Source organism: Zonotrichia albicollis, chromosome 11 (assembly GCF_047830755.1).
Source record: "Zonotrichia albicollis isolate bZonAlb1 chromosome 11, bZonAlb1.hap1, whole genome shotgun sequence".
Lineage (NCBI taxonomy): Eukaryota > Metazoa > Chordata > Aves > Passeriformes > Passerellidae > Zonotrichia > Zonotrichia albicollis.
Window position 1 is genome coordinate 16,260,355 of NC_133829.1, and position 16,868 is coordinate 16,277,222.

Consider the following 16,868-nt stretch of genomic DNA (forward strand, 5'->3'; position numbering starts at 1 on the left):
CAATCTGTGTAAGATGATAAAAATCTGCACTTTTGGTCCAAGGGCCTATCCCTGCACTCCTCTGGCAGCTGGAGCCGCTGAAAGTGCTTGAGGGTTGTGTAATCAGCTTGATAGATGTGCTCCCTAATCTGGCTGGAAACTAATCCCACACACAAGAAAACTTCAGCTTCGTGCTTTTCATATTACTTCAGGTCAAGATTATTTACAAGAGGCAACTCTAATTTCCTACCATGTCATTGCAATTTTTTTTAAAGTTATTTCATGGAAACACATTTAGAAATGCTCTTCCAGAACTGTGGCATTTCTTAGGTAAAAACTTGAGTTGGGCATGATATAATAACATTCTCAATAAACTCTAATACTTATTCCACTGGACTAATTTTCTATAAATTGCATGTCCATATTGGTATTCTAAGAAAATGAAGTTTTATTGCTATGTGCCCTCCCTTAACAACTGCCAGGCAAATAAAAGGAGTGTTAGAACTACTGTGTCTTAAAATCTGCAAAATTCAGGAGGGAAAAGGGGGGAAAAGTACCATGTAGTAAACAAAGTCTGCCGAGGAAGGCCCGACAGTTCAAATTCTGTCCTTGGCAGAGCTGACAAAAAGGCCTGGGGGATGCACTGGGTGTTACAAGGGGTGGTGGTGATGGAACAAACCAGGACAGGAAATGAGGAATCACAGGGAAAGTGGATTGGAGCCTCAGCTCTCTCCTGTACTTAGAGATGGTTAAAAAACCTCCATAAATCCCAGTTTTCCAAGAATTTGTTTTCTGCCCCAAACTGAGAGGAGTAAAAAACATTTTTTCACGGAAATTAGATATTTCACAGCTTTTTTTTCCAGTGTTGTGCTTACACAAGGTGATACCACCACACAAAACAATCCAAAGTTAACAGGTTCAACAAAATGTATTTCAACTCCTCGGAGAAAAAAGGAAAAAATAGTGTAAAGTAGCTCAAGACAATTAATGCACTTCTGTGCATTGTTTTGGTCATAAAAATGACACTTCTCACTTAAAAACTGTTCATCCACCTTTTCCAAACATGAACAGACTTGTATTTCCACCATCAATCTAATCTTTCCACCCTGACACTGAAAATTTTCCACTGACCTCAAGTGCTTTTGGTTCTTCTAAGTCCCAAAAGAACAATCAGCAGCATAAAAGCTGCAGCTGAGCAGAGCCCAGATCCATTACTCTAAATGGATTGGATAACTGATCCATAACTATAAAATATTTATCTACATTTGGCATGTGGCTATCAAACACCATCAAGTTCATTAGGCAGTTTGGTGCAAGGATACATTTCTTGCAAGAATTATTCCAAGGTTTCACCAGAAGTTGGGGTGTGTTTTCAATCACCACAGCTTATTTAGAATATAATCAATCTGCAGAAAAAGAATTGGTTAATTGGCAGATCACCTAATCAAAAAGTTCTGACAGAATTACCTCATTAATTCCTCCCTCCTACCCACACAGAGTAAAATCACAGGAGAAAAATGCTCACACTGTTTTAAACTGGTCACTTCAGCTTTGTTTTGCTTTTTTTTCCACCCTGAATAGAAAAATGGAAGTAATTTTCTCAGATTGGCAACAGCTTGTCTCTTAAATCCACATTAATAGTTGGCTTTCAGTTTTGAAGATCCAATTCGATTAGTTCTCTGAACAAAATCCAAAAATCAGCAGCTGGTCCCTAAAGAAAGTTTCTCCTTTTGGGGAGAGTTCTTGTTCCCTTTTCCCCGAGCCTCTCACAAGCAGGATGCAGTCACTGCCACACTCGGGGTTCCAGGCTGGTGTTTTTTATGTGGCTCTGAGTTTGGACTGAGTTATCAGAGTAAGAAACTCACGACATCCATCCCCCAGATTAGCCAAGCTGAACTTGCTGGAAAAGGACAATTTAGCACCTGGAGGCAGGTGCAAACTGAATTTCTCAATATATGGATAAAGGACAACCCATTTCTATTTATGTCTAAAAACCAAGGAAAGGAAGAAAAAGAGTAGCAAGTTACCAAAATACAACTGCTGCAATACATTATATAAACAAATACTTGCAATCCTAGCCAAATTTATTTGTTAATACGTGAATGTATTTGACACATCAGAATGAAATCACTAAAAAATCCTGCCAAAATGTTCTGGAAACAAAACTCCTTCTATGAGAACCTGGTGGAAAAGCAGACAGCCTTTTTATTCTGCTTTTCATTAACATGCAAGCCCAACAAGATCAACCAGATACTGCAGCAAGTTACAGCCTCACTTGTTACAATGGACCATTACCAAGGCTACAAAGATAATCAGACTCATCTGATGGACAACGCAGCCTGGCACAAAGAGTGGTTTTCAAGACAGGGATTTCAAGACACATTTCACTTGTTTTTGAAGACAGTAGGGGAGAACAAGTCAGAAGTCCCCCAAGAAGCAGCTTTCTAAGTTTCTAAAAATAAACACATTTTCTGTTGTATTCCTAATTCCATGAAGCTCCTAAAATTTTGAATTATTTTAAACTCCCAAAACTTGAACAAAAATTATTTTTCCAGAACTGCAGCACCACTTGCAATATACTCAGAAGACAAATTCTGCTCATTTTCCAGCATTAAAAAGCAGATGTTCTTCTGTGCATTAACAACACTTGATTATAAAATAAATTTATCCTCTGTGCAAAGAGGAGTGAACATAATGGCTCCCTGAAGGCACAGCTTCGAGCTATGAGGGCTATTAGCTCAATTTCTTTTTCAAATGCTGCAGAGAAGGATGACAGAAAGAAAGCTTCCAGTTGTGATTCTCTTAATCTGTCTGGTCCATGGATGCCCCGAGTCCAGATTTCCATAATAAACCCCATTACAGCACAACCCTGCCCTGTCCTCACGACACACAAACTGCAATCTGTGTGGTCTACTCAGAGAATAGCTCAGGGAAAGCATTTTGGGTTGCCAATGATTATTTTTTTAAAACCTGGGATAGCAAGAGAAGGTCACTTCATTTAAAGAACCCACAGGAATCTCGTAACATTCCAAATATTTTTATTTGTGTGTGAAGACAGACATTTGTGTGGGATGTGGAGGGGAAACTTTGGGTTTAAATATTAGTTTATTTGGGCAGAGGACGATTGCTGGTTTCCTACCAGTGTTTTTGCTAAATTGCTTTGCTAAACTCTCTGTAGTACTGATTACCTGTTAAAATACTTAACTTGTGCAATTAATGAAAAAGAAATCACACAGCCAGGTAATTGGTCAACAGCAAAAATTATCAAAAGGGAAAGAAATCTGTCTTGTTGGGAGTGGGAGAACAAGTACCACTGGTACATTTAAGTAGCAGAGATACATTGAGGGAAACATAAATGCCATCAAGCATGTACGAGGGAGGAGGAAAACCAGGCAGAAGCATGAAGGGCAGAGGAATGAAGAGAAGGAAGGGTGGTTGAGTAACAGCCCATGCAGAGAGGACCATCTTGGAGAGATCTGATCTGCTACAGATTCCTCTGCAGAGCACAGACAGCCTTCACAACAGTCCACAGGACCTAAAATTCAAAGCATGCTGTGTCACAAAGCCCAAGTCCTACAAATATCTTTATTTTAACCACATCCTATAGGCTATGTTTAGCCCACAAATGTTTCATTGCATTTTTCAACAAACAGTTACTGGCTACACTTCCAAATTTTTGAATAAAAGCATCAGAAATGTACACAATGTGAGAGTATGGTAATGAATATTTACTTTCTTTTGTGACAAACTCGAATGTGAAAGTTGTCACCTCCCCACCCAGCTCTCCCAAATCTTGCTGCTGCTGTTCTGCAGATGTGCTGCTCCACAGGCACCTCCCCTCTCCAGGTGCTGAGCCCACAAGGTTTCCATGGCCTGCTTTCCAGCACAGCCCTCTGAACCTGCTCTCTGCACAAATGACAGAGCAACAGATCTGGGATAAGCAGATGGAATGCAATATGGCCAAGGGGCTGTAAAAAAAAGATAAAATCTGGCATAACTCATTCCTGGTGATGCTGACATCCTTCTGCAGGGCCACAGGTTGAACTCATCTGGGTAAACAGCAACTCAGCCAAACAAGCACTTGACTCATGCCCATTTTTTCTGGGATCCATTTCTGGACACAGGTACAGAATGCTAACCAAGGGATGGGACAGGAGGTGCAAGCAGCCCTTCAAAGTGGCCAAAACACTGGTCTGAGGGCTGGGGCAACCACTAGGGATTACATGGGGAGGATCCCAGAGCCATTCCCTTCTCTGCTGGCCCACAGCATGCTCTGTTTCCTTCTCACATGCCTCAGGATAAGATCTTTCAGGGACAAAAAGCAACAAATCTTTGACAAAAGTCATGGTTAAGCAGAATGAAGAATTTCAATAATTTCATTGTGTTAAATAGAGATTTTGCACAGGTTCCTCTCCCTTACCATGTTCCTGGTGCCAGTGTCCTCCCTCCTGTGTGCTGCTCCTGATGTTTGTGAGCCTCATCACTGAGCCCATCTGAATTGCAAACCTAGTGCTAAAACTCTCTTTTCCCCACTGCAGTAACTCCCTGCTGCTTTAACAATTTGACTCAAGTTCAGTGGAGGGCCCACAGGTGCTGGTGGCAGGGGAACAAGCAGAGGCAGCTGGGGAGAGGAGGAAAGATAGGAGGAAGAACTAAGGCATTATTTTGGGATTAATTTAGGTGCTGTTTCGTGCTACAGTTGGGAGAGGAAAAGGAAATAAGACCTATAAAGAGCAAAGTACTGCTGCTGGTTAATTAAGACCTAGGAGTAAACATGCCAAATGGTGTTTGCCACACAACAAACAAATGTGAATCAGAATGTGAATCAGTACTGGAGCAGAGGAGGGAATGTTTTCTCTGCTACTCAGGAAGCACTTCAATTGTTTGGGAAAGGTGTGAGTCATTAACTCTCCATGTACAAGTGAGACATCCAAAGCTATAAATACTTGACATACTTCAGGGGCCCTCTGGAATGGAAGAATGGAAATCTGTACATACTTGTTCAAAATTACAGCAGCGTGAAGCCACGCATCACTTCACAGATTTTGATTTGTTGTGTTTAGCCTCTTCTGAATTGCATTACCCAAGCATGACAAGCTCTAACCTTGAAAGGCCCTGCTTTCTTGCTTGGGAGCTCTGGGTAGCTGAACAGCTCTTTGGGATAGAAGATGAGATGTGCACAGCAACTGATGGAATGCTATTTTAATGCAGCACTTTTCTATGTCTCAATTGGTTGCTGATCACAGCCATTTAGCAAAATTACCTTTCTGATGGCAACCAAGAATCTCATGGCAACAGTCACATGCCCTAAACACAATCCTCCCCCTCTGATTTCGCATCTGCTTGCAGGAGCTCAGCATGAAGGCAGTAAGGAAGTTTTACTGCCATCTTGCAAATTGACTTTTATGGATTCTTCAGACTGTAACGCACTGAAGCTCTTCTTAATCCAACTCCTAACATAATTTATTACTTCCAGGCACAGGTAAAAAGGCTGGTTGGACTTCAGCAGGGCTTTCATTCCCAGGTGAAACCCACCACAGAGGGATAATCAAGCCAAGCTGAAGGGCTTGGCTCCTGAGCTACATTTAGCCAGTCTGGCAGCCTAATGGCAAATATTAGTGTAATAATCCAAGTATAGATCCCATTCCTTCAGATCTGCAGCTATAACATTTTTCCCTACGAACATCATGAAGCTGAGATGGTATTAAACGCCTACACAATGATTCTAGAGAAAAATATGGTTTTTTCCTCATGATGCGTTCTTCAAAATGAGTCTTGTACTGCCTTTTACCTTGGATATCAGAGATGGCAAGAAATACTGATGGGCTGCATGTGATCACACTACAGGCACCTTCCAGAAGGGAGGCATGAAATACCCTGAGAGCCCTGGCTAACCCAGGCCCAGGCAATCATGCATTACTCCACTGTCACTGACAGACTCCTGGGAAAACAGATTGCACAACAGGAAGAGGGTAAAGCAGAGCTTGAGAGCTTGGACACACATGAGAGTCATTCATTTACTCCTGACCCCAAATCTCAGAACACAAAAAGAATGCTTGGCTTTATGTAGGCAACACGGAAAGTATGATTTTGCAGTATCATAAATGTTTAATGACACTTTTATGCAACTAGTGATATCCTTTCTTAATTTAAATTCCTTTCAAAGTTCCCATTTAAAAACCCTCTTTAGAACTATACTTCTATTTTCCCTAATTTAATAAAAGGTTATAACAATATTTTTATGAAGAACTTATTTTCTCCCAAACACGTCCAAGTTATTTTGTCCTCAAGAGAGATTGATCAGGTGTTCTTACAAGCCAAATGATCTGTAAAACCTTTGATGAAGAGCCTTCAGAATGCAGAAGTCTGACTGCCCAGCTTATGGCTGCATTTGAAGGGCTGCAGTCTGCATTTAACTGCTGCTACATCACACCCAGCTTCCTTAAGATTGGGAAACCAGTGCAGTTTGAGGTGATATCCCTTCCTTTGCTAGCAAGTGCCAAGTTGTATTAAATTCCCTCACTCAGTGAAGGCTGAGTCTTTTCACAAAGTGAGCAACTTTCTGTACATTCAATAAAAGCCTCCAAGTCTGAACAAATATTCCCACTTGCTGCTTCAGAGCAAGTAAATCAAGAAACAGGAGCTCATCATGAAAGGCTCTGCATGCCAGAGCTGCCCAGACTGCAGTGTGATAACACAGACCCTCACAAGCACAGCTGCATTATTCTGTTGATGTATTGGTGCAGACACCACACTAATGCTGACAATTTATGTAAGAAAAGACATGTAAAGAAAATTAATTACCTTGTGCTGTGGCATTGGTGCATCTTCTCTCCTCTGTCATCTCAGGAAGCAGAAGCACTGCTCCTGCACTGAGCCCTGCCACAGCTCCCTGTCTGAAGGACACTGAGCCTGAAGAGCTGCTGCTCTCAAGTCACAAGCTGCATTTGCAGCACAGCTCACACACTGGCTCTCCAACATGGCAGCAGTAAGAAAAACATGAGTTTGTCTCCCTTTCCACAAGTCTAAAGTAGCAGTAAGGCTTTTCAGCCTGGAATCACAAATCACTTAGCACTGTGCAATTTCAGAAGGATCCAGGGGATGCAGGTTTTCCACAGCAGGGCCCCATCAGGCTGTGGAGCCAGCCAGCAATCTGCCCTGATCTCCCTGAACATGCAGCTCTGCATTAAAATGCACAGAATGGAAAAAGCTAAACAGGCAAAGAAAGAGACACATGTATAAACACATCTATATTTTTCAGAGAAATCTCTCCTGCAAGTGTCAGTCAAATGGAGGCATCACACTGAAGTGGTTCTGTCCAAAGGACTGCAGGGAAGCAGCCCAGAGGTCCCTTCTGGGGTCCCTGGGCAGAGGCTCTGTCCCCCAGGGGGGCACAGGCAGCTGCTGCTCCCTCAGCCTCACAACTGCTGCCCTAAGGAGGGGGCTGACACATTCTGCCACGGCACACACAATCTTTTCTCACATAACCAGACACCTGAAGAATGGAAAAAAACCCCCCTCATCTGTGAGTGGGCTGAAGGTACCAGTCAAGAAGTAAAAAGTTGCTCTTGTCAGATGGAATGATTGATCAAGCTGCTGTCTCTCAGCAAGGATATGGAGAATGCCTGTGCAAGCTCACTGCAGTGCAAAGGAAAACAACTTAGATTTAAGATGTTTCAATCTCTAAGTAAACAAATCGACCTCACTTGGTACTGAAATGAAGCAGGAGGTGTTGCAGCTCTGTCCTGCACTGTGGAGCAGCAGCAGTAACCTGAGGGACGACTGACAGGTAAGGGACAATGTCCCCTCACAGATTCCAACTTGACCTAGAAAGAATTGATCAGTCTGCACCAAGAGCAGAACTGCAGGAACACAGCTGGCAGGCCTAAGGACTCCATCAGTTTCTGAATCAAAAATAAAATTATCAATGTACAAAATGCTCTGAAAAAATCTTTGTTAACAAATTAATTTTTTTTTTTTTTTGGTAAGTACATAGCCTCATTTTCAGAAAGAATAGTGAAAATGAGACACACACAATGGTCAGCAGAACTCCACAAGAAATATTTTGGGAACACATCAGTGTTCCAGGCTCTCAGCTCTGCCCCATTCCATTTTCTCTTTGATGTCAGTAAGTTATTCATCTTATTAGTTCAAGCTTGAGCTTTTGATCAAACTTTTGTAGTACATAATTTGGAAATGAGTTTCTTAGAGGGACAAGAGCTGTCAAATCAGATTGACCCAAACAAAGCAGTAACAGCTTAGGACAAGTCAGAGCCAAAGCTGGAATTTCAGAGCATACGTGCAAGTTATTATTTTCTAAAAACCACAGTGTTGACATTACAAGGGAAGAAAAGAGAGGAAAGATCCTATCTCCTGAGCCCTTGATCAAATTACTTCATAATTCACCCACTAACCCTCTCCCCTGGTCCCCATAACAGACAGCAATCTGAGACAGAACAAGCCTGTGGATTTTGGAGCATTAAGGGAGAGAAGGGAACAAACTACAGTGCTGCAGCTGAATCTCCCGAGGATGTAGAAGCACTCAGAGCTATTTTACGTGGCAGAATAATTTTACAGAACCTTGCAGATATAAAATATGGGGACAACTTGAAATTAGCACAGTTCACGTGCATGACATAAAAACTAGGAACCCAGAACTATATGGTGTCTGTAGTTTCCTGTGGTTTCTTTCAGCAAACTTTTTTCAAAGTAACTGTCAAAGATATTAGATTCCAGTATTTCGAAGATGGTATCTACTAGTTCTTAATTTATCCCAGCCTCTTATCTTTGAAGCAATTCAGTTTCTGTCTCAGTGCCTAATTTCCATTTTACACATCCTATAATTGTGTTTGTCCTTTTGTCCTTTAAAGTTGACTTCTAAAGATTCCCATCATTAACACATCTACCAGGAACAAACAACTTGCTCTCTGTGTTCTTTGGTTGAGATCTAATTATTAAAGTTATAATTATTTCTCCTTACAGATTTTAATAAGTTGGAACTGGCTTTAAATTGTTCTTTTACCGAAAGCTGTGGGCTTGGACATTTCTTTCTTTAGAAAGGGATGTGTGCTTTGCAGAAGTTTCAGATCCTTAACCTGTAAATTAACTTGTTGCATGAGTTACTGTTCACTTGGCCTGCTATCAAGTCCAGGCTATTTTCAATCATATTTAGTTTTCCTTTGCATATTTAGGAACTGCTCAGCCCAGAAATTTTATGCAGTGTTTCTAGAATTCCTTACTAAGATTTTTAAACATTTTACCTATTTTCTGTTTTCTTCAGTATCTGTTTTCTTAAATAAATTTTCTTAAAAATTTATCTTTTTAGAATATGGACATGGTAACACTTTTAAACATGCAAACCCAAAAGCTGGCAAGCCCTCTCCCAGATGAAAAAGAACCCATGAAAAATAACTCACAACATTGAGCTATGCTTATTTCATGACACAGACTCTTTTCTATACAGGAAAGTATAAATAGTGTCCACAGCTGTGCAATTTATCCTCAGCCATTAAATGTCTCCACAGTCTTACAATTCCTAAAAGTGTCTGCACTGCCTACAAATGAGCTGCATTAATATAAACAGCATGTGAATGTCCAGAGAGCCTATAAAACAAAAGCCCTAGGAACAGGCCTTCACTAAAAAGTGCCATTCTCAGATTTAAAAAAATAAGAGATTGTAACTATTTCACTGTTGATCAATTTGCCAAAGAACCCTTTCTAATGTTTTGCTCCCACAGTTTTGAATCCCTGGGTTAGATACCGAGAGGGAAAAGCAGAGCCTGTTGGAGAAGTGTGGAGCCAGCCTGCACAGTGCCCCGGTGCTGGGGAGGAGCCATCCTGCTCCATCCCAGAACTGCCTGGCTACACCAAAACCCAGCTCCTCCAGACCCAGGGGATGAAATAACCTGCACAGACTGACAGATCCAAACAAGGGATCACCAACAGGCATGCACAGGAAACACCACTAAACCTGATTCATTGGCTCAGGTCCTAAACAAACACGCTCATGGTATAGATAGATACTGCTATAAATCCAGCACTGTTCACTTACAGTGTACAGCTTATTTTAGTCTGACTTATTCTTCTGCAAAGTGCTGTATCTTATCTCCATTTTAAGAATGAGCAAGTTTCTTAACCTCTTTGTCTCAGTTTCCAAGGCTACAAGCGAAGCATGACAAAGGCAGGAAGAAAACCCAGATATTTTTTGGCTCTCAGCTTTTTCTTTTTTTCTTGCTGCTCAGTCATCTTCTCTTCCTAAACTTCGGGATTTAGTTATTTCAGCATAGACATTATTCTATGTTCAGCGTGTTTTCTTGGTGATTCTAATCAGCTTTTCTCTCTGCAAATCTGGCCAATTGTTTGGTGACTAAATTTGATCACTTCTTGTTTTATGCATAGAAATAATCAAGGAAACAATATCCTGACCAGCACTAGCAGAGGAAGAGACATTCCTACAAAATAAAGTTAAACCAAGCTGTTTTTAAAGGTATGCAAATGACATGAGAGAAGACAGGAAACCACATTTAAAGTCTAAATCAAATCCATTCTTTTGTAAAATTTCTGGAAAAGCTTCGAAAAATGGCTTTTTCTACTTTTCTCTCCCAGAATTTCTTTGTTCCTTACAAAAGGAAAAACAAAGCAACAGGAAAATGAAGTGATGTTCCTCCTCTGGCAGAGAAGCAATGGAGTCTCCTCCCCCTTCCAAAGGGGATCACAGTTTGCCAGCTTTGGCAGCCACTGCAGCATTTAAAATAGAAATGAATCCCAAAATGTGATTTGGCAAAGCCCCGCTGCAATATTCACTAAGTCTGTTTTCCCTCTTTTCCACTTCCTTTCTCGCACTCCACTAAGATGGAGAGATGGCTGCAGCACCTCAGGGCTAAAGGCGCCCGTGGCTGACCCCCAGAGCAGAGCCCCACGAACTTTAGCACACATGGAACACAGGGATCACACAGAGCAGCTCCTTGTATGGCCACAGCCCGAGCCTGGGACACGGCCAGCAGCTGCTCTGGCTCTGACACAGCTCCAGCTCCAGGGGAGGCAGCCCTGTGCCTCCCAGACCTGACAGCATCACTTCCTCTGGCACTGGGGAAAAGCCAACAACACCCAATTCTGCAACAGGTTCCAGCAATTTTCCAACAGGACTGTGATTTTCATAACATTTTTGTTTTCACCTACACTGAGGTGAATCCTACAAGCCAGAACACACACTATTTCAGAGATATGCTGTGTTGAAAGAAAGAATAAAGAAAACACAAGTGTAAAAGATGAGAGATGAATCAAAGATGTGAACCCTTCAGAGGATCATCCAAATCCACTGCCAGAGTGCAGAATGCTGGCTGGAGTCAGCATGCAAGAACCTTCACTCAGAACAATTGCTTTGGAAAAGAATGACTTCATGTGAGACAGCCTGGGCACGGGGTGGGACAACAAGGCAGCTGTCACAGATGCTTGCAGCAAGAGCAGAAAGCAGGTGTGATTAACAGAGGCACTGAGCTCCACCACAGCCCAGCTTTAGAGAATGGCCTTCAACAAGAGGAGCAGATTGTGTGGCACCCATAGCCACTGCTTCACTGGGCTTTCACACTACTGACTTCTCTCTGACTGGGATGTGTGGTACATCAATTAATCCATCTCATTCATTCACAGAAAAAAAGCCATTAAGTATCTGAACCCACAGAATGTTAGCTTTAGCATGCAAGCAGCCAGCCAGCTGACTCATTCATATCATGGTTTCAATTTGAAAGGTGGGCAAAATGTCTCCAATATATTTATGCAATAGCAATAATACCAAAGTAATTCTGTTCAGGATCTTGTGACAAACCTCCAGAAAGTGTCAGGACTAAAACTTTCTCATTCCAATTATAAAAAAAACTTTCCAAGCATCAACATTTTGTCTTCTGTATGTTTTAAGCTTTAGAATTTTTATAATCACATCCCAAAGCCTGAGTCATTTCTACTTTGCCATCAATGAAACTGTTCAAAGGCAGCAGCAGGAAGACTCAAAGATTGATTTCACAGATCATTGGTCCAGGCAGTGTTTGTAAACTGCTGACCCCAACCATGGAGAATTGCTAGGGCCTTGCAGACTGATGGGAGACTTCCAGTTTAAAACTGATTTGAAACCTGAGGTTAGCCTGTCAGTTTTTCCTAAAGAAAGAAAAGAAAACCAAACTTTTAAAGGAGTTCATTCTAAATGAGTCATATTAGCCCACACAAGTAAATCAGCACATTGTTCTGATCTCCCCTCCCTAAAATGCATCGTGTCCTCAGCACAATGCTACTGCACAAATAACTCAGGACTTGCCAAAAGCTTCCACCAAGCTTTAATTACAGCAGTCCTATTTTGTACATTGTCAAATCAAACAAGAACTAAATCAGCCTGCTAAAAACCAGCCAGTACTTCAAAATCTCCAATGAAGATTAAGAAGTAAATCTCTGCAATAAAGCATTAGCCAGCCCAGAAAGATGCTCATTTTCTTGCTTCAAGATAAGACTGTGGTACACATGTGAAATCTGCTGTGCAAAAGAAATGGCACAGCATCAATTAATTGCAACAAATTATTTTAATGCAGGTCATTGCTACTAAATGTTTCAGACAACTTAACTGAATTTCCACTTCGCCTTTTTGGCTGCTCTTTCCAACTGATTTAGCTCCACAAGTGAGAATGTTTGCATTGTCAAAGCTTTTGTCACTGTCAGCATTTTGTTGAGAACACTATGCCCCATTTCAGATTTCAGTATATTTTCCAGAAGAGTTAAAGAAATAGAGGGTGCATGTCATTCTGCCAGTCATTCTCATCTTATTAAGCTTTTGTCATGGCCTGACAATACCAAAAGACTTGAATGCATTTGACTGTTTTGCAAGCAGACTGCTTTCTCTCTTGTCATAAATGATGGAAAATGTGATCCTGGGGTCAACAAGGGAAATTGTAAAAATGAGGCTTCCTTACTTACAAGTCTTTATTCAGTCTCTGACTCGGAGTTTAAAGGCAGGATCTTCCATGCTCTAAAAATAGCAAAAATCTGTTTTAATTCAAAATTTCAATTTTTGGATGGGAAAAGAGCACCTAGATTAAATAATCTGAAAATTAAGCAACAAACCAAGCATCATCCCAGTTCCCAAGTTTCTCCAGTTGCTGAACAATACAGAAATTAATTCCCAAGATGACTCCCAAATCACATATCAAGTATTCAGCCACAAGCAAAGCAAATACTCATCAGCAGGCTGGACTGCAAGCTTCTGATATGCAAGGCAGCTCTTGCAGCTCCCAGAGAGAAATATTTAACTGGCAAAATGTGTGCTTGCTCTGAACTGACTCTAACACATGACCTGGCATGAGCTTTGACAGCAAGTTATTCAAGAAAGATGACAATACAACAGAGTTACAAAAACAAAATACAGCAGTGCTAGGAGAAGCCTTTGGAAACACAATTTGTGATGTAAAGCCATAAATCTTTAACATTTGAACTAAAGACTTGAAGCTTTTAGAAGCAGCAGCCTCACTGCTAAGGTTAGAAGACATTCCCATACTCTATTATGGCAACTAAATAAATATTTACCATGGCTCTTTTCAAAAGGCTGGGTTAGCAAACTGAGCAAGACCATGAGAGTGCTCTGGGTCCTCTTTTAAACACTAGAATAATTGACTTGAGGCAAGCCAAGCTTTTAGCTCTCTTATTTGTAAAATCAGTAAATTATGGAGTTCTGGGTTTTGAGAAGAGCTGACTTAAAAAGCCATTTCACTCTGCTGCCTCCCTGCTCCCAACACACAGGCAGCTGGGATGCTCATTAGAAATCTCCTCAACAGCACTTTAAAGGAAAAAAAACTTCAGCAAACCAAAGTCCCAGCAAATTTCTGCAAAGATGAGCACTTCAGTCACACTCTCCAGACAGTGAAATGTTTTTGCATCACCCCCATTGTACTACCCTGAAGATAAAAATGGGCTCTTCCCAAAACATGAATATAGCAGAAGATCCAACACCACTTCCTAAGCCAGCATTAATAGTCACTTCAAACAAACATATATGCAAGACATACACATCCACATCCAGATAAACCTGAGCAAAGACACACACCATGCTCAGGATGAAAACAAGAAATGTCTTCTCTTTGACATTTTGATTTTGAGATATAAATATTTTTTAAGCTGTACATTTCAGAGCAACATAGTGTAGGATGATCACATTTGTCCAAATCGTCATGGCCAAAGATATTTACAGAGAGGCCTCTTGAACTATTGACAGGAAATTTACAGCTTAACTTCCACAAATACTAAAATGGATCAGTCAGTTACTGTTTTCTATGAAACTGTAAACTTATTTGTATAAATAAGATATGAAATCACAGAAGGCGGTGCACAGAAATGCCAGAACTGACTGGTCTGCAGAGCCAAACAGCAAAATAAGCCACAGCACCTAAAATTATTTGTTCAATTCAGGCACTTCTTTTTTCTCCACCCAAAAGACATACTCTCTTTTCCAAGTGACTGCCTTTTTGTCAGATTCCAGAAGAGACCCTTCAGCCCTGAGTTTGCTTTGTCCACCAGCCTTTAATTATGAGGTGAAAGAAGAAATAAAGCAGAGAAAATTAGTAATTTGAATACAAATTCCAAAATCTAACAGCTTCCACAGTTTGTACCAATATTTCTTCATAAAGCCATTATTTTATACAAAGCAAATTCTAATGATTTTGAATTCTATAAGTGTTAAATAAAATATTTTCTACTAAAAAGACTGCAGAGTTAAAGGTGCCAGACAAACTGTGGGGCATCAGAGGTGTTACAGAGCTAGAATAAAGGGAAATGTATCCATTTTTACATGGCTACAAGCAGTAAATACTTTATGAACACAAAATAAAAACTTTTTTTATTTTGGCCATGCTCCGAACTTAAAAAACTTACATGTTATGTAATAAAAAGCACAAAGCTCAAGAGAGTTGCTCATCTGAAAAATATTTAAAAAATCCTTTCAAAACAATGTATTTATTCCAGCACATCTTAGAGAGGCAGAAGAGCCCATGTTCCCTCTGTGTGCACATTGTGTACAGCCCTTCCAAAGGCAATGTTTATGCCAGGTCCAGCACAGGCTGTGAAGCAATGCAGACACAGGAGGGGCACCAACCAGCGCCCACAAAGAGCTGTCTTCATCACAAGACACCTTCACCTTCCTCTCTCAGTAAAAATAAAGAAGGCAGACTTCTATTTCAATATTTTTTCCTTATCTAAAGCCAGAGTGCTGATTTTTCAGGTGCAGCACAGGTAAGTTTGAGACTGCCACCCCTTTTGTTCCCTGTATATTGTGTTCCTGAATGCTGCTCTGTGCACGCAGAGCACAGCCCTGAGCAGCTCCTGTGGTTTGTGGGGCTCCTTATCAGCCTCAGGAAGACACGACTGCCCATTCTCCTATTTTTTAAGCCCTCAGAATACAACTTGACTCTAGTTCATCTCTCAAATTAACAGGAAGAGTGCTGTGACATCCCTCCTTTCTAAGCTCCATCACAAACCCACTGCCAAGAAAACAAGAAAGTTCAGAGCCCCCCCGAGACCACAAATCCCCTCCCACATGTCCCAGGAAGGATCCAGGAGCTGCCCAAGCTTTGAGCTGTCCTCTGGCTGTCATTTTGCAGAACTTTGTAGCAGATAATGCAGCTGGGACAGATATTTTACCATGTGTCATGAAATGAACATTTCTATGTCTGATACACATTTACCTTGCCTGCAGAACAATTACTCCAAGAAGTCATGGAAGAATAGTGATGGAAAAGAAACCTTGACCCATGTGGCAAAGTCAACTTATTAATTGAAATCTATGGATTTTAAAATACCCTAAGTTACAGACATTTGTAAACTGGCAACTGAAAGCCAAAAAAAATTACAAAACACCCCCCAGCTCTTGCCTCACATTCACAATAGGAAAGAAACAAAGTTTTTAAATTATAACTGTTCCAATTTCATTTGAAACACCAGCTTGAATGGACATCATCTCTCAGTCATTATCAGCAAGAGAAACCCAAGAAGCCTCATCCATCTGCTGCAGAGAGATGGAGGATGGACTGTGCTCCTCTACAGTGGCTACACTCATGACAAGCTTTGGTTTTGGGAAAAGCAGAGCTTACCTTGGTTTAGAAACTGATACTGATTTTCAATTATTTCACTTGTTCAGTAATTTTTTAACCATAGTTTCAGATATTGGCATGCAGCACAATCACTGAGTACTGGCTGTTTATTTTTTCCAATATATTTTCAAACTTCTATTGTGATTATTTGATTGGAAATGTACACCAACTCTTTTAGTCAGCAGAACACAAAAAAAATTCAATGTGTTATCTGTGCAATACAATTTAGTGACTATTGACTGAACTTATAACCCCCTCAGTAAGCTGTGCTTGCTGCTGGAAGCAACAATATTCATTGTATGGATTTGTATTTCCTCCTGTGTTCTACAGATCTCACTCTGTTTGGGTGTTTAAATACTTTTTAATGAAAGCACCCCAAGTTAACTCTCTGTGTAGACAGACCAATATTGAACTGCAGAGACTGAACTCCAGGGGGAAAACCCAATTATGTAACATTTGATCTATTAAATCTAATTCCCACTTTTTAAATGCTTTGGTATACCACCTGTTGGCTTTTATTTCTCCAAAGAATGATTAGTGTATGCATGAACCTTCCAGCTGCCCCAGGAATTGTGCAGGAATACTTCAGAAAATACCATTATTCCACAACATTTCCATCATCCCCTCTGGGGGGCTGAGCAGAACTCCCTGATAACCTGGGCTGGTTTATCTTTTCCACCATGTTTCTGTACAACACTGCTTCTCACTCAGCAAATTTGGCTTCAAAAGGTCTGTCTGTTGCTATCTCCATTGTTCAGGAATAGCACTGTT

General features: G+C 40.8%; 1 protein-coding gene across 9 annotated transcripts in view; it reads right to left on the reverse strand.

Moving 5' to 3' along the window:
• Positions 1-16,868, reverse strand: part of PEAK1 (pseudopodium enriched atypical kinase 1) — a 111,567-nt gene that overhangs the window by 87,644 nt on the left and 7,055 nt on the right. For 2 of the 9 annotated variants that reach the window (XM_026793955.2, XM_074549529.1), the window contains exon 2: positions 12,937-12,988. The exons of 6 other annotated variants lie outside the window; for them this stretch is intronic. The gene's annotated coding sequence lies outside the window, so the exon portion shown is untranslated. Of the gene's footprint in view, positions 1-6,783; positions 7,688-12,936; positions 12,989-16,868 lie in introns of those variants that run through there. One more of the 9 variants, XM_074549530.1, reaches the window with a different exon arrangement.